This window comes from Spermophilus citellus (assembly GCF_964194105.1).
Source record: "Spermophilus citellus genome assembly, chromosome: 2".
Classification (NCBI taxonomy): Eukaryota; Metazoa; Chordata; class Mammalia; order Rodentia; family Sciuridae; genus Spermophilus; species Spermophilus citellus.
This window is the reverse complement of record NC_138183.1, coordinates 45,536,135-45,561,583: the sequence shown is the minus strand read 5'-3', so window position 1 is coordinate 45,561,583 and position 25,449 is coordinate 45,536,135. Positions and strand designations below refer to the sequence as shown.

Genomic DNA, 25,449 nt, shown 5'->3' with positions numbered 1-25,449 from the left:
AAAAGCAGCCACAAAGAAAAACTGTACATAGCTCCTTTTGTTTTTTCCCATACATGGGTGAATGAGGTGAAATTTAACACTTGGAATTGAACTGAACAAATCTCCATAACTGATGATTTTTGCTATGGCTTTTGTCTATTGGAGCCTCTGAAGAATGGGATAAAACATAAAAATAGAGGCACTCTCCAGATGGAAATATACTTTTGTAGTTTTGAAAAGCAGTTTTGAGCTTCTCTTAAAATCAAATTTTAAAGGCTCATGATTTTTCAGCCTAATGTGTGTATTTGAGAGTGGGTCAGTTTGGACTCTCAGATCAGATCAGGTGAAATGGTTTCAGGAAAGCCTTATGACTTGAATTTTGTAGATATCTGACTTTTCAGTGCCTTGCATTTGCTACTGCAGCAGAAATGCCACTGGCATTTTTTGGAATTCTGAATTCCAGATCCTAATTACCTAGACCTGACTGTACAGTGAAGCCAGCTACTGTCTGCTCTGGATTGTTTCAGGCTTAGCACTAATACTGCTGAACCAAAATTAGAGATCCATCTACTCAAGGAATGAGAATCAGAGTTTGGGACTGTTGGAGGTTTAGCAAACCCCTCAGTGGAGTCACACTGTGAGGACATTGTGAGAACATTGTGCGTACTGAATGGCCTAAATGAGCTACATAGAACTGCCCTGGAAAGGGGCTTACTCTCTTTGGGATCATTTGAAAATGAGCCGCTGGCTGGCTCTATACTACTGATACAGAGACTAACTGCATTCATAGCTGTGCCTCCTACCAAAAGCTACAAGTTGAGAGAGGACACATCACTTGAGGAAGCCACTAGGCTTTCTAAGATAAGCCTTTATGGTTAATGGGATTTGTTTTAACTGGCTAAATTCAGGACCCCAGAGGTCATGACAAAGTCAATACTGTATAATTTGCTGTAAAAATGCCTTGGATATGGGTGAAAGGAGTAGAATGTACACAAAATAGCTGAGCAGAGGCTTGGAGCTATTCTCTTTAGGCCCTGCTTACAAAGTTGGCCCTTAGCTGGCATCTAGGATTTAACACTCAGATAGGTCCCTAATACAGAAAGCTCACTGTGCCTAAACTGTTTATATAAACAGTATAATCTATAGTGAATACCTGCTTTTCTTCTTGGAGCCTGGATTTTTGATACATGCTAAAGCAGAGGGTGCCTATGTGCTCAGACCCCAATAAAAACCTTTGACACTGTGGTGAATTGCATAATGACACCCCAAAATTCATGTCATGCCCCAGTGCCCCAGAACTTATGTGATTTATTTGGCAAAAAGATTTGGGCAGATATAATTAAATATCTTGAGATGAAATCATCCTAAAGATAAAAGGGCCTTCAATCTGATGGCAGTTGTGATTATAAGATAAAGACAAGAGATTTAAAACAAAGAGACAATGAGAAGAAGGTCATGTGAATAAGGAGACAGCAACTGGAGTGATGTTTCCATAACCCAGGAAGACTCCCGGTTGCTGGAAGCCACCAGAAGCCAGGAAAGGGCACAGAATTTCTCCTCCCTCTGTTAACACCTCAATTTCACACTTTTGGCCTCCAGAACTGTGAAAGAATAGACTTCTGTTGTTTCATGCCACAGGTATGTGATAACTTGTCAAGGCAGCCCTAGGAACCTCATGCAGGCACAGAGTTACTAGTGGAAATCCCCAGGTAGAAATGTTGAACACATCTGTCTGCATTTTTTACTGCTAGAGAAAGAAGCACGCAAGCTGTGTCCCGTCATGGGAGAAAGAGAGTATAAGGAAGTTTGTGCATGGATTTGTCCCTTCCTGATCCTATCACATAACCATCAGTAGTAACAAACCTTAGGCATGAGTAGAACTATATACTGAATTCCATGAGGCTTTTCAGCACATCATTGAACATGTCGGTAGGTCTTGAGAACCTATAGAATAGACTGGAGGGATAAATAACATCTTCTGTGTCTCAATAGAACATGAGCTCTGAGTCATAGGTCCAATAATGAGCTGCAGACCTCAAGCTACCCAATACGGGAAAACATGAACATCCATATTCAGGGTGGGGCTAGTACAGAGGAAAAAAAATTCTTACTCAAGATAAGACTGTAAATACAATTTCAAAACACATGAGAAAATTAATGGTGAGGGAGAGAATCTAAAAAATCAGCAGCAACCTATTAACTCCTCCCTTAGCCCCACCAAAAAAAAAAAAAAAGAAAGCAATTTCAAAATAATTTTAAAATATTATTTTACATTTTTAAAGATAAAAGAGGGAATAAATCTGTGATGGACAAAACATGAAACAAAAACTGGAACAAAGAAAAAAAGTTGAAAAATCATCAGAAATGTTATATGAAATATAAAGTAACTAAAATTTAAAAATTCAGATGAAATAGATGTCAAAGTCAATTAGAGGGAATAGAAGTAAGTTGGAAAATAGTACACTAAGGAAATCAATTTAAATGTGGCATAGGAAAATAAAAATACCAAAAATATGAATGGATCCAACACATACTTACCTAGGAGGAATGAGAGCTCACATAGAACAAAATAGAGGGAGTGGTAAGAAGTAAAATTGGGGGATTAAAAGCCAGAGCTGAACAGATAAATCCCCATTAGCACATCTAGAGACAATGTGAAGCATGAAGGATAAATTAGGAAAGTCTTAAGCCCCATGAGCAACAAAATGATCCACAAAGTAATGACAAATGGACTGAAAGCAGATTTTTGAGTCAGTAACAATAGACAGCAGAAGACGATGGAATAATATCTTCAATTTACTGAAAGAATTGTTTCCAAGAATTTTATTATGCTGTTCAAATTACACATAATATCTTCAGTTATTTTTGATATAGCAAAACTAATTGGGTTTCTACATAGTCCCTTGCTTAAAAACTACTAAAAGAAGTGTTTAAACAAAAAGAGAAGAGATTTAAGAGGGAAGAAAGAAAAGGAATCTGGTTGTGCAGAGAAATTAACAAATTGTTGAAGTTAGTTAACTTGACTATAAAAAAATAATAAATTCTGTGTAAAGTTAAAGCAACACTAAAACTTGAGACAAAAACAGGGAGAAGGGGGGATTGTTTCATTGGTATCTGAAATATACTGAAGTTCTGTATTATGAAGGAGCAAAAAACGGTTGTTACAAAAATTTATAGTTTAGTACATGTGCTATTTCAGAAAAATATATCATGCAAACACATCTCATAGGTAATACAACTGTGTATTTAACAGGTATAAATAGATTTTGTACTTTACGCATATATTAAAATCCATAGTTTCCAACCCATTAAAGGAAACCAAAAAGGAAATAAAACATTATGGACCCAAACAAGGCAGAAAAGTAGAATGAAATACCAAAAAGATTGATTGAAAACTACAAGAAGACAATAGAAATTAAATGTATCTGTAATATAAAAGATAGGCACACTGGTTGAAAACAAAGATGCTTGAATTTTATTTTTTTTAAGGACAAATGAAATGTAAAACAATATTAGATAAAATAGAATTTAAAGAGGAAAATCATTAATATGTATCAAGCAAGACATAATAAAAACTTCACCATGAAGATGTAAAATCACACAATAATGTGCCCACCAGTATATTGCAAGACATATAGCACAATAAATGACAAAATTATAATAAAAAAATTAGAAATTAGATTTTAATGTGTCCACTGTAGAAAATGATATATGTAAAACCAATATATCATGTAGAACATTTTTAATATACAATTAACAAGTTTGTTCTGAGTGGTACATAGAACTCTACACCTAATAATGAAAAAAAGCATACTCCTTTCTAGAATACATAAAAATTTGCTATGTACTAATTCACAAAGAAATGCTCAATAAATGTTACTATATTATCTTCCACAACACAATTTTTAAAGTTATTTTTCAAAATAACTAATTTACTCATTTGTAAATTTAAAGAGCATACATAATAAGACTGTGATTCCTAAACATTTAAAATTATGAGTCAGGGGTGGTGGTGAACGCCTGTAATCCTCCAGGCATGGGAGGCTGAGGCAGGAGGATTTCAAGTTCAAAGCTAGCCTCAGCAACTTAGCAAGGCCCTAAGCAACACAGTAAGATCCTGTCTCAAAATAAAAACTAAAAAGGGCTGAGGATGTGGCTCAGTGGTCATGCACCCTTAGGTTCAATTCCTGGTTCTCCCCACAAATAATAAATAAATAAATTCTGAGACAGAATGACAAATTGAGACAGGTATAATTGAGCTAAAGAAGTAGTTATAGGTAAATTTATAGCCTTAAACTAATTGTTTAAAGGAATAGTTAAAATTCAATGAAATGTTCACTTCAACAAGCTAGGAAGTAGAAAAGGAACAACAGAATAAAGCCAAAGGAAATGTTCCTTGAAAATAGCTATAAAATAGTGAAGTTATACTGAGACCGAAAATAAAAGACCAAGCAGGGAAAAAAAAAAAGCCAGGTGTGGTGGGGCACTCCTGTAATTCCAGCTATTTTGGGAGTCTAAGGCAGGAGGATCATAAGTTTGAGGCCAGCCTCAGCATCTTAGCAAGTTCCTGGGTCAAAAATAAGAATACAAAGGGCTGGGCTACAGTTCAGTGATAGAATGCCTTGAGGTTTAATCCTCAGTACAGGAAAAAAATATAGTACTGATAGCGTAAATTACAACTGGGACCCAACAGGGAACATATAACCAAAGACCGATTATAGATTTTTTTAAAGTGCTTGATAAAAATAATTTTATATCCATAAATTCTCCAGAAAATATAAAAATTAAGAAGACAGTATAGGACAGGATGAGAAAACCCCATATGATGATGAAAACAGAGACTAGCATTACGCAACTCCAAACCAAGGAGTACTATTGGCTGTCAGCAGCAACAGAAGCTAAAAAAGGTCCCGAACAGACTCTTCCCCAAGACTTTGAGAAACCACAGCCCTGACACCTTAACTTCAGACATCTAGACTCCAAAGCTGTAAGATAAACCCCTGCTATTTTTAGCCATTTACTTCCTGGTGCTTTCATACAGCAACCCTGGGAAAAACTAATACAAATTAGATCAAGTTAGAAAAGATTTAAACAATCTGGTAATTGTTTAAATAACAATTTAACAATCTGGGTAAATAGGAATTAAGAATATAGGACCAATGTTGTAGGATTCTCTATACTTTTAAGATAACTTATAGTATTAAAAAAATAAAATCAGACCGCCAGTTAACACACAACCATGAAAACACAAGGCCTGGGTACTTGAGGTGCAGGACAGGGGTGCTGCAATGCACTTTTCCTTCTTGGGGTTATTAGAGGACCTCAGAAATACTAAATAGCCTGAGCCATGAGCCAGACCCACAATACTTGGAATGAGGAAAAACATTGTGACCTGATTCAAAGGGATTTATGACACAGGCCTTGTATCAGTTGTCTATTGCTACAATAATGCTGCGTAACAACCACACACAACGGCTTGAGATAATTAGCATTTATTTATTTAGTCAGTAGTCTGAGTTGACTGAATAGTTCTGCTGATCTGGACCAGACCTGATTGATCTCAACTAGGTTCACCCTAGGAGTGTGCATTCTGGGGTCCTGAGTGAATCCCCAGAGTAGCCTCCGGAGGGATGAAATGGCTTTACTCCACAAGGTCTATAATCCTTCAGGAAACTAGGCTGGCCACATTCTCATGGAAAAGGCAGAGGAGCAAGAGAAGAAAAAAACTTTGAAGTGCTTTTGAAGTCCAGATTAACCAAAGCAAGACATATGCCAAGCCCCTGGAGAGAGTCAGAACTAGAGCAGCCTATAATGTTATAAGGCAAAGGGCAGGGAGGGCACTAAGTGATGTCATCATTGAAATCAATCCACCATGACAGCTTTCATGATATTAAAATCAGACAACCAGAACAGAAAAGAAGAAAAGTTCATAGAGACAGTGTGGTAAGTCCAAAATATATCATCATGATAACCCAGAGGGATACCCTCAGTAACTTTCTCTCCTCTGTGGCTTGTATTTGATATTTGGAGAAGACAGTATAGAGAGAAACAGAAGAAACCTACATTTATTGATAGCTTTTATGCCCAGAAGGGAGGAAGCATAGCCAGCCAGACCCCAATGTTGTCTCTTTGTCCCCACATACAGTATTCTCCTGGACATGGCTAAATGGCTGATAGTTGGCTGTGTACCACATATACAGACTTCCTGGGCAAACAGATGTGATTAATCTTTATTTCTATAAATGGACCCTCCCTCCATCATCTCCTCCCCTAAATGCATCGAATAAATCACACTAGATGCAGTTTCCTTATACCTTCATGGACAAAAACTGTAAAGAGATAATGGTAACTAAGGACATTTACTGAACATATGATTCCTATCTTCATTGAGCAGTCAGCACTAAAGTAACTCAAATTGTAGATAAATTTCTGTGAAGCAGTTAATTTTTAATTACTCCATGATATCTAATCTCTGACTCCTATTGGACTTCCATTATAGATCCTTATTTTTTTTAGAGAGAGAGAGAGAGAGAGTTTTTTAATATGTATTTTTAATTTTTAGATGGACACAACATCTTTTTTATTTTTATTTTATTTTTATGTGGTGCTGAGGATCGAACCCGGGTCCCGCCTGTGCTAGGGGAGTGCTCTATTGCTGAGTCACAATCCCAGCCCCCCATTATAGATTCTTGAGAGAACATGCATCTATTTTGATCCATCCAATGGAATAAAATACCCACTTATTCATATTGACTGACCTGCTTTGTAAGCAGAATGAGACAATGGGGAATTTTTTTTAAGATTTAACTTAAAATACACAAATCTGAAGTGCACGATTTAGTGGAGTTTTACATATGTGCACACCCACATTAAACTACTCAAAAATATATTTTCAGCACTTCAAAGTACATTTTCATGCTCCCCACCGTTAGTATTCCTTAAAAGTAAATACAGTTCTAACCTCTCTCACTGTAGATCAGTTTTATCTACTTTAGGGTCTTATATAACTTCCATGTCTCTATTTAACATGTTCAATCTTACCTCCGTTTTCTTGAGCATATGGTGTATGGTTATAATAACTATTTTCATTTCTTAGCCTGCTAATTCTATCATCTGTATAATTTCTGAATCAGTTTCAATTGGTTGATTTTTCTTCTCATTATGGATTATATTTTCCAACTTTGTTACATGCTTGGCAATTTTTTATCAGATGCCAGATATTATAAATTTTACCTCTATGAATGCTGGGCAATTTTTTTTATTTCTATAAATATTTTTGAGCTTTGTCCTGGGACATAGCTAAGTTACTTGGATAGAGTTGGATTACTTTTAGTCTTGCTTTTAAGCTTTATTTTTTGGTACCAGAGATAGGGCTAATTTTTCTCAATTATTGAGTTAGTTATCTACCCAAAGTCCTCTGGATAATGAGGTTTTAAACTCTGGGAAAATAAACCATTTTGACCACAAAGTGAGCTCCAACCATTGTCTCCACTAATCTTTTTGGATGGTTCTTCTTACATGAAGAAACCAATAAATAAGACTCAAAGGAAGCCCTCTTTGAACCTCTGGATTTCTCTCTCTCTTCCCCACTCTCAGTCTTGAGAATTCTAGCCACCTTGACTTCTTTCTTCTTTTACTAGGGACACCACAGGATTCCCCTCTATCCCCTTTCCAATGCTTCAGTCAAGAAACTTTCCAGAAGGCAGCAGAATGCAACAGACACTAGTATGGCAGTATGTAAAAACGTGGATGTGTAACCGATGTGACTCTGCAATCTGTGTACAGGGAAAAAATGGGAGTTCATAACCCACTTGAATCAAATGTATGAAATATGATATGTCAAGAGCTATGTAGTGTTTTGAACAACTAATAATAAAAAAAAAAGAAAAAAGAAACTTTGCAGGAGGAAGCTGGGCTTCACTTACATTCTTTGCAATGTCTCAAGGTTCACTGTCCGTTGCTGCTTGCTGGCCAATGTCTTGAAAACTGTTGCTATGTTTTGTCTGGATTTTAGTTGTTTCAGAGAAGAAAATAAATCTGATCCTGTTATTCCACTGTGGCCAGAAGTGAAAGTCCTTGGTTGCCTATCATCAAATTTTATTTAGATGAAATCCTATCGTATGTTTTTGTGTGTCTGACTTCTTCAACTCAGCACTATGTCTGATCTATCCATGTTGTTGCACGTATCCATTTATATTTTGTTTTTGTTATTCATTATTTCCATCAATAATAACTTTAAATTGGTATGGAAGTTATTGTTACCCAAAGCAGTTTATGGGAATGATATTAAGTAAAAGCCTTGTTTATAAATCACGGATTGGAATTCTGGGTTTGACATGTTAGCTATATTTCCTTGAAAGTGTTACTTAGTTTCCCTATAATCTTTGTCTCAAAATGAATTATTTGGTCCAAGTGCTTTATAAACTACTAAAAGCTCTAAAAATATAAAGTGATTTTAGCTTGTAGAAACAATTTTTCCTAGTTTTGTTTCCCTTTCTTTGCAATAAATCAAGAATTTGAGATCTAGCCCATCCAAGTAATTGCAAGACTCACAGAAGGGTTCACTGAGTGACAAGTGGGAAATAAGTACTATCCAAACACAGAGTTCTGGGAAATGCTTTAAGAGAGATAAGCATCACATTTAGTAGCCATAGATTACTACTCCGCTATCATGCAATTAAGAAACTTAACCTCCCCTAGAAGATCACCATGGTAAAAACAATATCCAAAAGAAATCACCTGATTATGAATACCTTTCAAACTCCAAGGCACACTGAGTAGGCACCAGCAGGTACTATGATTGGGTTTTTAAAGGACACTAAAAGTAGAGCTTATGCATTTTCCCTTTTGCATGTAACTTTTATTTCTTATAATAAAGTAAGAAATTCCATTTATATAAAAGATGAGCATTCTCTGATAATTTGGTTATAATGACATTGAGCTCAGTAAAGATAAATATACTGCAGGAATCTATTCTGCAAATATAAATTCAATTTCTTTCAATGCTTTGAGTTTTCTTCTTTTCTTAATTTAAGTAGCTGAACATTAATTATTCCAATATCAGATAACATACTTTCATCAGTTTGAGAACAAACTACTCTCATCAAATGAAAGTGTTTGAATTTCACTTGCATCAACACAGTCTGTAGAAATAACACACTGGGCTGAGCTTTGCTTTTTAAAGCACAGGTCTTCTGAGAGAAGTGTGCTGCTCACCTAACCCCTATTAGCACTTCCAACTGACAGCCAGGTGGATGAACTATATACTTTTGTTTTTCCTTTCAGCTAGAATCAAAATAAAGAAAAGATAAGTGCATTGGAGAGTGGCAGTTAGTTTGAGACAAGTGGAGTTAAGACTATTTCAGCTATTTGTTGGCTAAGCATCCTTGGGAAAGTGATTTAAGATCTAAGTTTATTTTCCCATATGTAGTAGCAGTATCCTTATAAATTAACAGAAGCATTAAAATTCTGTACAGTAGACTTTTAGCACCATGCCTAGTACAGGAGCTTGGTGTTTACTGTGGTTGTTAACATCAGTGAATTTGCTTTGCCCCTTCATGAGTCTCTCTTGCAGAACTGCTGCCCAACTTACTGCAGTCAAGTGGGGAATCATCCTGATTCCCAGGTAAATCCAACTATTCGTCCAAAAACCCAAAACAAACTGAAAGCTTACTCAGAATGATCATTTTCCTTCAAATATTTCCTTGTTCTGAACTTCACATGTCACTTCTTCTTCTGCATCCTATTTGCCTTGTTTGATTTCATTTCCTGAGCAGGCGATAGTGATTTAGGAAAGCACATTTTGGAATCTAACTACCTTGTGTTTAAGCTACATCTACAACTTCACATCTGTGGGATTTATGACTATTACTTAACCTTCTCAGCCCTGTTTTCCCACCTGTAAAATAGGGATGAGAAAAGAACCATGTGGAATTACTATAGACTATGGTTTTGCAGGTAATATGGATTCAGCACAATGATGACACTTAATAATAAGCACTCACTAAATAGTATCTTCTCTTAAGATATAAAAAGTTTAGATCCTATGTTATCAACCATAGAAAGTACTGTTTCCAGGTAGTCTGCCATTTAATTGTAAAGGGCAATTTTCATCTCCTCAAAACTTCCTGGTCCTCGTGGCCCTTTGTATAGACAATCTCCTTCTAATAATGATGCCTTCTATCAGGTTAACATCAGAGTGTCTGTGTATGTACCAAAGATCTACATTGTGTTGAAAATGAAAAGTTGTAACATGTCATTTAGATGAACAGAGCTGGCCTTTGGAATGGTGAATGCCCCTGCAAAAGGTTAACTACCTCATAATTAAAAGTTCAACTGGAAACTTTCCAAGGCCTGACCTTCCTTCATACAGTCATAGAGATTATTAAGAGACGTTTCCTAGCATCCATCTTTGAGGGGGAGTAAATTAATTTGATGCTGTTAACAATTAAAGTAACTTGGAACAATTCCAAGTTGCTTTAAATTCTCTTCTGCAGAAGTTTCATCCATAGAGGCCTCCAGGAAGTTAAGAACTTCTTTAATATTTCTAAATTAGTTTTATAAGTGGGTGATGAGGAACTACTTCTAGTACCATCTGGCCCTGTTGTTTAGTAGCCCTTTAATCTTTGTGGTTATCTTCTAGATTCATTTTCTCTTCCACAATAATCAGATGGGCATTTTTGTCATTTTTAAAGAGATTCAGAGTGCCCCAGCAGCTGATGCTTTGGCTAACCCTGTGCACCAACTCTGTGCAGATCAGCCTTTGGGGAAGCAGGAATACAGATGTACTTTCTCCTTTCCTTTTGTCCCTATTTCTCCCTCTCCTTTTATGGAAATGGATGTGAGGTCAAAGGAGTGTAAACTCATAACCTGAGTGAGAGGTGCAGTTCCCCTGTTTTTATTGACTCTGTCCAAGACCTCTCATTGCCAGGGCCCTCTGCATTGCTCCAGGTTCCTGCCTACTGTACCTCTTTTTCTACTTGGGACTCAACTTTTTTGAGTTGGAAGCCAGCCCAGGGCCATCTGAATGGCCTTCATATTTTTGCCCTCTCACATGATCCCACTTTGACATCAATTAACCCAGATTTCTGTTTTCTCCTCAGCCAAATTATCATCTACCATGTGGAGCTAAGTTGTGTGTGTGTAAGAATATTCAAACCTTAAGTAGAAACAAGTTAACATAATATTAGATTGATTATTTGGAGAAGTTAGCAAGGAAATAAAGCAAGTTTCTATAAACTGAATTATTAAGACTATAATTTCCTAGTAAACCCTGGAAGAAGAAAGACAATAAGGGAATTTCCAAGAATTTCCTGATGCATGGGTAAAAGGTTATATGTTGTCTGAGACAAAATGTAACAAGAGAAAATGGCACATACTGGATAAAAGTCAAGGGGACTAATTACCTCATTCACCTTGACTCTATGGTTTCTAAATCTGGCTTTGTTTATTTATAAAAGAAACCATTTGTTCAACCACTTTGCTCTAAGCTACCCCCACACAATAATAATAATAATAATAATTTTGACACAAAATTGCAGGTAGAAAAATCTATAAATTGCCCTTCTCAAAACAAAGGAAGCTACTTATCCCTAAATGCTACCATATAAAAATAGGACATTAAAGATGGGCCCATGAAAAGCTAAGTCAGATTCATTCCACTGTTTTTTTTTTAATTTCCTGTCCCCCTCCCCCCGCTTCCTTTCATTCTCTTTTGTCTAATTTACTGAACTTCTATTCTTCCCCTCCCACCCTTGTTATGTGTTAGCATATACATATCAGAATCAAGGAAGCAAATCCCATGATATTAAAAAAAATGTCCCCATGGGAAAGTTTTACTTTGGAGGGAAAAAGAATATTTGGAGAAGTATTAAGTGAGGGCTTTATACTTAGGAGATTATTCTAAAGCTCCAGGAAAAGGTGCTGAGGGCCATTACGAAGTAGGAATGACGCATCGAAATTTCCTTGCCAGCGTACCCCATGTTAAATTCGCTGTTGACCTTGCATGTGTGTTTGAGAAAGGTGACCCTGCTCAACGACCAGGGAGGATCCAGGATTAGGGTGTGTCCTGCAGTTTGAGGAAGTATCCCGCTCCTTGGGTTAAGGGCGTTCCCAGTTTAAGACCTTGGATTTTAGGGAAGTTTGATGTTGAGGATTATTGCTGCTGGAATTAGGGCGTTCCTGCTGCCTGAGCTCCTTTTGAGTTCTCATGAGATTCAGAGAGCATTTTGGGAAGAAAGCCTCGTGGAGGAGGTGAATTGGGCGGCAGCAGAACTGGGATTGCCCCAGAACGTGTGTGGAGGCCGGTGTGAGTTCGGGAATAAAGAATTGCTGTTTGAATCTACAAAGCTGTGTGGTGGCTCGTGATTCTGTGCCCAGCCAAGACTGCGGCAAAAAGGTAAGACACTGTTGCACTGTTGAGAACGGGCTAGCCACAGGTCACAGGGACAGGAGCAATCTTCCCAAGGGCTTCGGCTGTCTACTAAGTGAGTGGGGAGTTACCTCTTTGATGATTTGTTGCATTCATCTCAATGTCAATCAAGTGTTTAAGAAAGCCAATTAGACAAGAACATTTAGCCTGAGGAATCTTCCCAGAATACACTGGTCCCTGGACATAAAGAGATTAAGAAGCATTTTGGCTGGATCAAAGAAGCTGTCCAGTAGGGTAAGGAAAGGCATAGAACCCAGATATGACTGAGTTGTCTCTTAGAAGAAAGCACTGAGAAAATACACAACTGCACACTTCAAAGTATAAAAGAACAAAAGAGATCCAGAGGGAACTATGATGCTGTTGGCCTTGGGGTCAGGTCAGGGGGATCAATTTGAGGAAGCACAGGATTCACAAATAACTTCACCCAACACAGCCTGGAAGTGCAATCCCCCATCTGTGTAAACACCCTGAGAGTGACTCTTGTAATGGAAACAAGAGCTGTGACTTACTTAAGCTGGAAGCAGTGGAGAGAAGGTGGCTAACTAGATTCCAAACAAGATCTTTTCCTTGTGTTTAAAGAAGAGAAACTGAAGCACAGAAAGAGAACTTGTTGCATGAGAAAGGAAACTACTTCTCACTAACACTGACTGGCCAGATCATGGACCATGACTGTTTCAGACAGGAGACTAAAAGTAATATGAGAAATACCAGAAGCTTCTGATAATACTAGGTGGGTTTCCTGATTTTGGTTTGTTTTGGGTTATTTTTCTTTTCTTTTTTTTTTTTTAGTGTGTGTGTGTGTGTGTGTGTGTGTGTGTTTTAACTTAGAAACAGAAAAAGGTTCATGTTCTTATCCAGTGTTCCAGGATGATAGAAACCACTATCTTCACACAATAAAACTGTTCACTGTAGCTACACAGTGCCTAGGCGTACCCTCAATTTGTGGTGCTGGGAGTAAAGTTGAGAATGCACAGTGGGAGGTAAGGAGACCTAGGAAGTCAGAATGAAAGGGAACTAAGAAAGGCTAACAAAGATATTGGAGACCAAGCAAGCCTCTGCCACCCAGTGACCAGTGTTGAAAATAAGAAAGAATCAAGCAGGCTCCGAATTCCAGGTAGACTCCAACTCCAGTGACAAACTTAAATTCTTGCCCCAGGGAAGTGGAGAAGGTGGGCCAGGAGAAGTGGAGATCTAGCCAAATGATCTTGGGCAATCAGGTCATGGCGTCAGAATAGCAGGCCAGAGCCAACACAGGGAGGGTAATGTTTCTCACTCAGCAACCCTGGACAAGCCACTGCAAAAGTGAAGTCACCAGAGGGGAGATCTGCTAGCAAATTCCAAACTACAAAGCCTACTATATATGAAAAGCCTCAAACAAGGGTTTTCTTGATTTTGTTTTTGTGTTTTCATTCAGTGTTCACGGAACCTGAGGGAAGAAAAAGATACTCCCACCCCAAGCCAAGACTCTGCAAGGTTAACTAAAACTCAGAACCTGGATAGAAAGGGGAAGTTTGGGACTTCCAAAAGCTTATCTTTTACTTCACAGAGGTCTTAATGGCTAGCCTCTTATGTTCCCCCTCCCCTCCTTCTCCCTCTCTTGAACGAGGTCTGCACATGTATTATATCCATTTGCAAATGAAAAGGAACTTGAACAAGTATAGAAGAAACAATGTTAATTGACTTATATTGATAAGACTGTAGTGATTACCATCAGTTTTCCAGCAGCAATGTACCCACCCCAGATTTCTGGACTATTAAAGAGGACTGAAAGTATTAAATAAGAAACAAGCAGAGGAGCCCCCTTAATGACACAATAATGTATCCAAAGAGACTAAGGGCCTGGATTTTCAACTAATTCCTAGTGAGAGTTCCTCTTAGCAAGACCTAATGGCCACGGTCCTCCAACCTATAATCCATCCCTTCTGGAACACACAACAGAAAATGAGGCAAGGCTTCACTTTGTAGAATACCAGTTTGATGTAGGTCAAAATAAAGGGCATCAATCAAAACCAAGAGCAGGATGAAAACCAGTAAAGCAGTTTCCAATATCTCCGTTCCTGGGAGAGACTTCAGTAATTATCACCGCTATGTGTTTGAATCAATATAGAACAGGGAACACTTTGAAATGGAAGGGAAGTGGCCTCCCCAGTCCCCAAAACACCCCCACCAATATCCAGCAACCACACAAATCACGCCAGGATTGAAATACCTCCATTCAGACCACCCACTGCTCCCACAAAAGGTAAAAATACCGTCTCATTCTGGAAAGAAGAAAACCCTCCACAAGGACACCTTATATAAGAACCACAGTTGTCATCTCCATCCTCCACTGCTGAGGAGCCCACTTACTACTTGCCCTAGATTGAGCAAGCAAGGGAGGCACATCAGCAGGAAACTCAAGTAAGATTCCTCCACTATCTAGGCCAGCCACCAGTGGGAACCAGTCCATCTGGACCAACATATTCACATACTGAGTCTAGAACCCCAGAGATCTATGGTTTCCTTTATAAAGGATGCACATAAGCCCAAGAGGAAACATTCCACACATGGATAAGAATTGTTTTGGGGGTTGGTTTTCCATCTTTGTCTATACTATCAGAAGACTGAAATGAAGTGAGTAAACAGAAGGAGATATAGATAAATATATATGATGCAGGCAAGATGCTTGCTTGGGGACATTTTCTTCCCACATACACCCCCCCCTTTATGCTTGTCATCTTTAGTATACACCATAGTCACTGGCATAGAGCAGATTGTTGAATAAATGAAATCCACTCCAAGTTTGGCTCTGATTTCTATGTTTCCTGTAAAATAGAAAAAAAAAATCCTACAAAAATGGATTCAGACGGGGGGGGGGGGGGGGGGGGGGTGGAGGGAACACAGCCGGGAGAATTTTAAAGCAGAACAGAATACAAATCCAAGAATTATTAAAATCTAGATCTCAAAAATTGTAGGGACTGAGAAACCCTTTTAAATCAAGAACACCCAAAAGGCTTTGGAGACCCAGAACAAATCTTTCCTTCCCTTCCTACAAGGCTGAGATCCATATAACTGGCACATATAAAGTTGAGTTAATATTAATATCTCAGACAGTCTCTAATGGGGAAAAGAAAAGCAAAGCTTTTGTAAGAACAAGCCCAATAGAAATGCCTCTTGAGACCCAGCCTCCAGAATGACTGTGCTTTACCTTAATCATAGGGCTGTGGTAATGATCACATTCCCTCTTTTAAGTGAGATAATGCTTTGAGCTAAAGATGCAGATCCCCTCTGACAAATATATAAAAAGGTAGCAATATTCATTCTATAGCTTCAAACTACTTTTGTTTTCCCTTTGGCACAATATTTTTACCTTTATTTTTAATTTCACTTATCTAGTTCCATTATAGTATCTCATCTTTGTGTGACACCTTAAATCGTTTTTTGGAACAAGGCAATAACTTTTTTAAAAAAGAAGTCATAAAGTTCTATGAACAGTCCCAAGGCACCTGAGAAAGGAAAATGCTGATAGCCATTCACTGTCTTTGTTCCAGTGGTATAGGGCTCATGCATTTTTCCTGTATGAGAGCCTCCTGCTTTTGCTAGCAGTGGCTGGGATAACTTTGTCTGCTTCTCTTACTGGATGGATCCACTCACTCTCTAAGTCTCTTCCAATCTCCAGCAGTTTGGTCTCTAAGACCAGTGCCCAAGAGGACAGTCAGACATGGGACGGCAGAGGGTAACTGAGGGACAGTGACTACAGAAGGACACATGAAAGTTAGCCAAGGATGCAAAAAGATAAAGAGCATCCCCAGTGGACAGAAAGGAGCAGAACAGTTTGAAGACCTTATGTGGTAAGTGCAAATCCAAAATTCATGAAAGAGAAGTGGTGGGACCAAAGAAAAGACAGGCTATGCAGTGGTCATGTCGGCAAAGGCTTTGCCAGCTGGGTCTACATCCTCTAAGCAGTGGGAAAACAAGGAAGGGCTTTAAGCAAAGGAATAACTGGATCATATTAATTTTGGAAGAGTTGCTTTGACCGGGTATAAAAATGGACCATTTGGTGTGGGAGCTGGAAGCAAGGTCGTCCAGGCAAGGGTTAGTGAAGGTGCAAACCGAGGCAATGTCAGTGAGGTGCTGAGTCAATTCCAGAGATACTTGTGGCACAGAATCGACAAAATTTGGTAGCCATACTCATATAAAGGGCATTAATGTCCTTCTACATTAGATTCACATTGTTCCCGACAACTTATTAGAGGGTGATGTCACTTGAATTAGGAAGTAGCTAGGATTGAGCCGAGGGTAAACAGAACAAGATAATGAATACAGATTGTTCTGCTGAGATTCCCAAGATACCTTTCATATGTCCATGACTGGACATATGGCTGTGATCACAATAACCCACAACAGGATTTATGTAGCCTGAAAATCTGGGGGACTATCTTTAGAGAGAACAAGGGTTAGAGGGTAGCAGTGATTTTGTGTCAGTCTTCTTTTTGCTCATCTCCACTGTCTGATCTTTCCATAATACGAATGGTTTACTCCCATAGTGTTTTAAATAGCTTAGATTTAAACAAAAAAAGAAAGAAAAAAGAAAGAAAAAAAATATCAGGCCCTGACCCAAAGAAATAGGCCTGGGGATAGTGTGAACAAAGTATGTAGAAGTCAGTGTGGTTATATCTAGGGCAACCAAGAAAGTGTGTGCAGGGTGAGCCAAGAGCTGTGAATAGATGTGTGAGCAACTAGAAGATACAGAGCAGGAGGCAAAGACCCAGGAGAAAGCCTGGATGCAAGCAGTGTCCCAGAATCCAGTGCTTCTAAAAATTTTTAATATTCTAGCTTCTAAGTTATTAATTATGGGGCAATTTCTTATTCATATTTGAACTCCCACCGGCACTCTCAGTCTCCTAGCCAGAACCCACAGAGTGGTGGCTAAATAAATGCCTATAAACAAATATGATCCTATTCACCTCTTAGCCTCCATCATCTGGACTCCTATGGAATATGCTCTCTGCGACGTTTTCTCTTAGATTATAATTAGAAAGGTTTTGCAGAGCTCATAAAATGAGAAAAAAAAAGTCTTCACTCCTTGGGAGACTCATTCTCCTGGGGAGAGACCATTTAATAAAGCATAAGGGAAACTTGAAACCTCTATTCTAACCAGTTTGTGACTGGCTGGTCAGACAAAAGAGCAGCAACCGCAGAGTTCACGAAGAAAGTATTTACTTCCAGTCTTATGAAAAATAAACCTCTCATGTGTGATCATAAGCAGAAAAGCACCATGTGTCTTATCGATACTGACAAATCTTCAGTCCTTCCCCCCAAATTGATCCCAGGTGCAGCCAACTATGCAGAACTATAAAAATTTTACTCAAATACAAAAACTATGTAAATATCTCATCCACTTACGAATAAGGAAGGAAGAAGAACAAAAAAATGTAAAAAAAAAATAAAGTTTTCTGCCTTGGACTTACTCATAAATATTTTATAGCAATAACAGAAAAATGAAAACACAACAATTAAAAGAGTGGTGGCAGAAGAGGAGAGTAACTGCACCTTAGGGAATCTGAGTTCCCATGGGGCCCACAGGAACCAGAAGAGGGTTTCAATTATAATATGCAGAACATGGCTAAATGACCAGAGAAAAGGTGGAGAAAAGAAACCAAAGATCTTCCTTTCCTGAAGCTAGGAAGTTATTCATGTGTCTATTCAGCAACTTCTCAGAACATTGAAGTGTTCTCCATGGAAGATTTCCTGGGGAAAATGGAATTCTACTCTCCTAGAATGCAGGAAGTGATTTTTGTTCAGTCTGAGCCACATACTCCTCAGGCCTCACCAATGAGGACAGAGAACTTTACACAAGCCCTGTTGAACTTCAGAATGGAATGAATTTATAGAATTTCCCCCTTGGAGATTGTTAAATTTGTGCCGTTGTAGATTATTACCAACTGATTGTCTGAAAGTCAAGAACACAGGAGCTCCAGGGACAATGGACCCTCATATGAGGAGAATTCCCAGAAACCATTCATGCCACTGCCCAGAGAGCTTTGCCAAGAGGAAGAGCCTCAGAAAAATGATGCTGTGGAATACACTGAGCCACAGGCCAGAGAGAGGTGATCCCAACACTATTGGGCCGGAGGGCTGGATCCAACTTTCCAAAAGAGGCTAAAGGGAGGAGGTCTTGGCATTCCTAGTGGGATGGACATATAGGTGACTGCTATATGGTCCTTTGGGAAAACTTCAAGTATTCCTGAGTAGGTACAGAGCTGACAAAACATCTGGTCCCTGCTCCTTGAGGGTTTCTTTCCCAACACTGAATACATCAAGGGCTCATGCCTGATATTTACAGTCACCTAAGCAGAGATTAAGGTGCTGTTGCCATATCCTTAGAGCTGGTCACTGCTAAGGCCACCCAGAAAGCAAACCAAAATAAATAATCTTAAGTCCAGTCCTTCATTTCACAAAGGATACACCAAGTCCTCAGTGATATGGAAGCCCTGCAGATTGAGAACAAGGGAATGGAGACCCCAACAAGTATTTTCTCTTTGACATTGAGTACTCACGGGGGAATTCTAGTCAGTGGCAATAGATGCCATTGTGATTCTCACTGGCAGGCTTTGGAAGCTCCATATTTCCTCATCAAAACATAGCTTTTTTGTAGGGGATATTCAGAGGACAGATGGATATAAGATCATGGCTTTAAGAATTCATAGAATCAATATTTTCTTAGAAGCAAGAACTTCACTGAAGACTCTAGTTTATATGCAAATGCCTGGAAGGGTTCCAGAGTAAATGCAATAAGTAAATATGTGCTGAAGATAAATTGAAACTATGATAGGTATTGAAGAACCCAAGGATACAGGGGAGTGACTATAGAGTGCTGAAGCACCCCCACAAGCAGCATTGAAAATTTTCTTAATTCAGATAAAACTAGTGTTTTAAAATTAACAGTTGAAGAAGGAAGAGGTGAGGGGGAGGTATATGGGGGCCAGGATAAAGCAAATTGAAGGGCACCTGTTGAACCCTGCTTTGGCCTTAATGAGGTAGGGTAACAGTAATATGAGGCTTTTTTAAGGAGAATATTCCAGTCTGTTGAAGCAAAGGCTCCCATATTTGAAGGCTGAAGACAAGGAACAGAAAAGAATGTCCCATCTCCCCAACAATTTCTGAATTTCTAAGGTATGAAAATCATCAAAAGTAGAGTCTACAAGAAAAAATAACCTACAAAGTAGGTACAAAATTAGGTACAAAATTACCCACCAATATAAGAAGGTACAAAATTACCTACCTATCTAATAAACACTCAAAATAGTATGAATACTCCATGAGTGCATGTAAAGTTCCTCCGAACCTGGAGAGAGGAACAAGACACCTGGGCTTTCTAGGGAGCTCAGAATATACACAAATTTTCAAACCCACAAGAGAAGGGGAATTTGTTCTTCTGACTATTAACTGATTCTCAGGTATGGCCTCTGCAAATCCTTTCTAGTTATATTCCAGGAGGAAAAGATAGAGTGATACACAGTAGTCAGTCGAATCCAGATAATGAAGGGCAGTGTGGCCTAGAATATATCAAGTTGCTTTCTAAGGAAACTACCATACCTCTCCCACCCCAGAAAGAGGAAGTTTCCACCACAAACTTCCTTAAAAGCAATGAGCCCCCAAAGGAAGAGGAAGGCATCCATTGAGATAAAGAGCCTGCGGGCCTGGCTCTGCGGGCCTTCCATGCTGAAGGCACTCCTGGTATCCTCTTTGTGGTAAGTGAAGGCTTGGCCTGCTCTGTAACATACTCCATCAAGTGATAGATCAGACATATCAAAAACAAGAAAAAATGTGACCAGGAGGGCAGAAGGGCAGGGCTGCACAGTGACCATTGTGAATGTTGGCCTCTTTCTTGGAGCCTCCTCAGGCTCATAAAAGGGTGGAGGTGACTCTGTCAGATGATGGAGAGCTGACTTTCCAATTTCCTATTCCAATCACCAAAGAGCAAGAACCTCCCCGACTTCAAATGGTCACACCAGCCAAACCAAGATTGAACCACTTCTATATTCAAGGCACAATATTTCTCAATCAAAAGAAAATGAGATCTAGAGTCCAGATCTCAGAGTATGTTCCTCCTTGCCCAAGATCAGAGGCAATACCTCTGTCCCTGGTACAGAGATGAGACCGATGCATCTATTAAGAGTAGAGAGAGAAGTCTACTGACAAGAAGCTGAACTAGGGGTGGCACCTGTGTCCTAGGCAACCACTCATTGGCAAAGGCCCCTCATTTGGGTTCTGGTTCCAGGGAATTTCCTCCCCAGGTTGTTTACCCTGGGATCACGTGTGTGATTTATACATGTCAGTCTGAAGAGGAAACATTTCCCAAGTGGGTCCAGATTATTTCTCTTTCCTCCAAGAGAGAAAATAGGATGTGGTTATGAAAAGAAGGGAGATGTGGCCCTGAAGTTTGCAATTAGGTGAACTCTGGTCTCAGACATGAGGCCCAACAGCTCTACAAAATCAGTATCAGATATAATCTTTATATATATATATATAATTCTGATACATAGCTCACACAAGGTAGGCCTCTTACTGATAAAGTGATACACAATAAATGTAGGCATTCTATTAGATGACAAGGTAAGATCCCTATATAGTCATAATCAGGGTTGAAATTTTTCCAACACCTGGATTCTCAGCAGAACTCATAATAGCAAGAAGGACTTCCTTATAGGTACATGCTTCTCCTATTACAGCATTAATGTCAAATCTTTAAAGTCAAATAATTTTCTGGTAATTTTAAGGTCAATTTTAAGGGGGAAACTTTTTCAGACAATTCAACAGATCCAGGAGGTTTGGGAGCTTGCTGAACATTGTCCTGGCAACTTTCCTTGGAGGATGATAAGAATTCAGGGTTCTTTTATTTTTATGACATCACTGTTTGTTTGTTTGTTTTTATTAAGACCAATTGGAGGAAACAAGCTCCTTCTTCTCAGTTGGCTGCCTCCCTGAGTTTTCATTAGTGGTTAGCAGCTTTCAACTGCAAAAGAAAATCTAGGACTACAGAATTCAAACAGTGGATCAACTTACAGAGACAAAAAAAAGAAAACAGTATGCTGGTCTTAGGATAGTGACTATAGATGGAGTCACCAGGTACAGTAGAGATATGTCCCTCATTCAAGTTCTAAGGGATTCATGCTATCTATTTAGCAGGAGCAGGAAGCAGAAAATATGTATTTCTGACTGCAAAGAGTAGAGGCTCTAAGACAATTAAGAGAGGAGAAAGAAAAGGAGCCAAGCAAAGGAAGTAAGAGGAGAGAAGCAGAAAGGTGACAATCTTATCAAGGAGAAGGAAGGAGAGGAGCACTCAAGAAATCAACCTCAGAACTTCTAAGGGGGAGGAGTGCAAGGTGGGTTGTGGCAACCTGAAGGGAAAACAGTAAGGATCACAGGGCTGCAGGGAGAAAGACAGAAAATGAACATTTATACAACAGTATACAGCCCATCACCTAGGATAGAAGCCAATCCTCTTTTTCAGCTCCAGTACCCACTCCTCAATGAGGCTGCAGTCCAACCAAAGTAAAATTTCATCCAGTTGGATTCAACCCAGGGAACGTCTATGGAATACTTATCTCAGGATGTTTTCTAGAACCATAAGTGTTCAACGTGGCTTTGCAGATATTCAATGGAAGTCCAAATTGTGGTAAATGTATTCAAGACAATTAGCTAAAACATTAAAATCCCCAGATTTGTCTGGAACATAGGCTTGTTAATAGGGTTAGGGAGGAGAGGGACAATGAAGGGAAGGGAGAAAACCAACAGAAGGGGAGACCCATTCTCCAGTATCCACACGGGCTCCTCCCACAATGAAAAGTCTTGCCAGGCCCGCTCAAATCAGATCAGAGCCTCCTGACCTTTCCATAGTTGCCTGACCACGCCTTCAACTAATGCTGATAAATTGAGAATGGAAAGGGAAAAATCAAAGAACCTTGAAGGACTCTTGAAAGTAGTGAGTGTCAGGGCTTCTTTTTTTATGTATCAGGTACTTTTTCTCTGAGAAAGGAAACTAAATGGTAGTGAATAAATGGACAACAGTGCCTTTTTTCCAAAACTCAAGACTGGGCAGGGCTAAAGAAGAGAAGTGAACTGCTCCACAGAAGTTAGGCAGAAGAGAGGGGACAGAGGACCCTTCCTGAGGGTCCTCTTGTGGAGCATCCCTTCTCAAGTGGCTCTCAATAGGATTACCATCTTAGGAGGGCCGTGGTGGAGCAGACAAAGGCCTTCAGGCACTAAGGAACCCTGCAGAAAGGGGCATTTGTGAGATTCGGTCTTTTTTTTTTTTTTTAGGTAATAATCCTGGGTGTGGGTTTCCAGAAACCCACCTGTCTAATAAGACCATTATTTCTGCAGATATTGGTCAGGATACAAACTAGAACTCAACTGTAGAGACTAATTTCCCAGATGTGCCAGCTGTTTGGGGGATGAAATTGATCGTCAATAGGGACTTCTCACTCCATAGGGTTGGTTTAGGAAACATACAAATTTCTAACATAATCTCCCCCACACAATTGATATCAAAAAACCAGGAGTACAATCACATCACCAGTGAGGGGATAAAGTGGAAAGCATCATCTAACTTTGGCCCACTCGAGTGTGTGCCCCCCTTGTTGACAAGATAACAGGAAAAGGAACAATTAGAAGCCAATCTCTAGGTGTAACATGACACACAGAGCAGGGGAGATCCAGAGATTCAATGTTGAATACAAAGTTGTCTGAGTTAGGGTCCTGACATAAGCCCAGAATTGGCCTATAAGATGGAGCCTTCACCACTCTGGACATTTTTTTTTTTTTTCATTCTTGGCTGTCAAGACTACTGAAGTTTCTTCTTCCTGAGAGGTTTTCTGGACTTTTTTTTCCCTCTCAGGCTAAGCTGTAATCATACATACAATAAAATGATAGCCAAGCCCTTTTACTCTTCCAACCTTGTTATTAAGGGACCCACTTCCCTCTAAGAGCTTTGGGTTATCCTACAACTAGAACAGGTGCAAAGGGACCAGCTAAAGGGCAGATGCAAAATACCTGCAGCACCTGTTCTGGAATCCTGCCCAGTCCTAACCCAGAGATTCAGGTTTCTGTAGTAGCTAAGCCCATGATTTAACTTCCCTTGCATGGACGTCTATAATGGGGCCCCTCCGTACTTTCTATAGGCTCTGACAAACTGTAATGGTGGAAAGGGACTTGACTCTACAATAGGAAGAAGCTACAAAGAAGCAACTTTTAATTCAATATTTGAGGAGAGAATTTGTCGGGAAGATTCTACAAAAGATCAAACAGCCTTAGACAAGATGGCCAGGCGAAAGAATTAAAGCAAGATGGGTTAACAACCATCATGGACACTGAAAGAGGATTTTTGCCTTATACGATTGACTTTGATCTCCAAGATCTGAACTGCTAGGTCTCTATGGAGGAGGGGACCACATCTTATTCATCAGCTTCAAGTGGAGTACTTGAAGTGCTTTAATTAATCTGCTCATGATTGTGTGTCCAGGGGACAGGCCATAGCAGTTGCACAGCACAGGACTGTTGTACCTTAAAGGACCCAACCATCTCATGCCTGAGCCTGGTCGGTGCACAGAAGCAGTTTTCAGTGAAAGGGGTCCAAAGAAGTTTCTGATTCTTGCAGCCTTGGTTGAAAATGTATTTTCCCCAAGTCCAAAGGGTCAGCCATGGAGCAAAAGAAGAATGTCCACTCATAAAAACAGCTAACTGGTACCGGGAAAGAGCAGGATGAGAAAGCGATGGCACTTGGGATGGTTATTAGTCTTTGAAAATGGCCCCTGGCCCACCAATAGCCCTAATTCCTCAGATTCCTAATGAATGCCATTCCTTGATACATGACTAGGCTGGTTATTCTTCCATGAGAGACCAAGTTTCTAGAGCAACTGGTCCTCCATTAAAACTTAATATTTGAGTAACTAATATGAATCTCCTTCCAGAGTGCAGACTGTGACCGTAAAACGAAAGGTGAGGTCATAGGCCATGATCCACCTGAAAAGGAAATGAGTACAGAAAGAAGAACTGAGGAAAGGGGAATCTAAGTACTTGGAAGACATTTTTTTTAATTAATTGGATTTTTAAAACGAATTCATAAAAACATTAAAATATACATATTAATGGGGAAACATGATGTTTAAATACATGTATACATTGTATAATGTTTAAACAAGTTAAACATACCTATCTCCTCAAACATTTATCATTTCTTTGTGGTGAAAACTTCCCAAGTCCTTTTTTCTACCTTTTTGAAATGTTCAGTACACATTATTGTTATCTGTAGTCACTCTTCTGGGCAATAGCACTTCTTACTCCCATCAAACTATAACTTAGTACTCATTGATCAATCTTTCCCCATCCCTCCCTCCCCTTCCTTCTATTCTCCCCCAGCTTCTGGTAACCATCATTTGATTCTGCTATGAGATCAATTTTTTGGTTTCCACATATGAGTAAGATGGTGTAGTGCTTCCCTTTCTGTGCCTGGCTTATTTCACGTGATATAATGATCTCAAATTCCATCCATGTTTTCACAAATGACAGGATTTCATTCTTTATATGGCCAAATAGTATTCCATTGTGAATATGTACCACATTTTCTTTATCTATTCATCAGTTGATGGACATTCTTGGTTGTTTCCATTTCTTGCCTATTATGAATAGTGATACAATGATCATGAAGGAACAGACGTCTCTTTGACATACTGATTTCATTTCCTTTGGATATATACCCAATAGTGGGGTTACTGGTAGTTCTACTTTCAAATTTTTTGAGGCATCTCCATATTGTTTTCCATAATGGTTGTACCAATTTACTTTCCCACCAACAGTGCACAAGGGTTCCTTTTTCTCCACATCCTTGCCAACGCTTGTTATCTGTCATCTTTTTTATATAAGCCATTATTACTAGGGTGAGGTGGTATCTCACAGTGGTTTTGATTTGCATTTCCCTGATGATTGGTGACATTGAACATTTTTTCATGTTCCTGTTTGTATTGCTTGGAAATATCTATTTAGGTTATTGCCTTGGA

The 25,449-nt window shown here is 39.1% G+C and overlaps 1 protein-coding gene across 3 annotated transcripts in view; it reads right to left on the bottom strand.

The window, feature by feature from the left end:
* CAAP1 (caspase activity and apoptosis inhibitor 1) overlaps nt 1-25,449 on the bottom strand; it is a 460,161-nt gene that overhangs the window by 205,336 nt on the left and 229,376 nt on the right. The gene's annotated exons all lie outside the window — the stretch shown is intronic.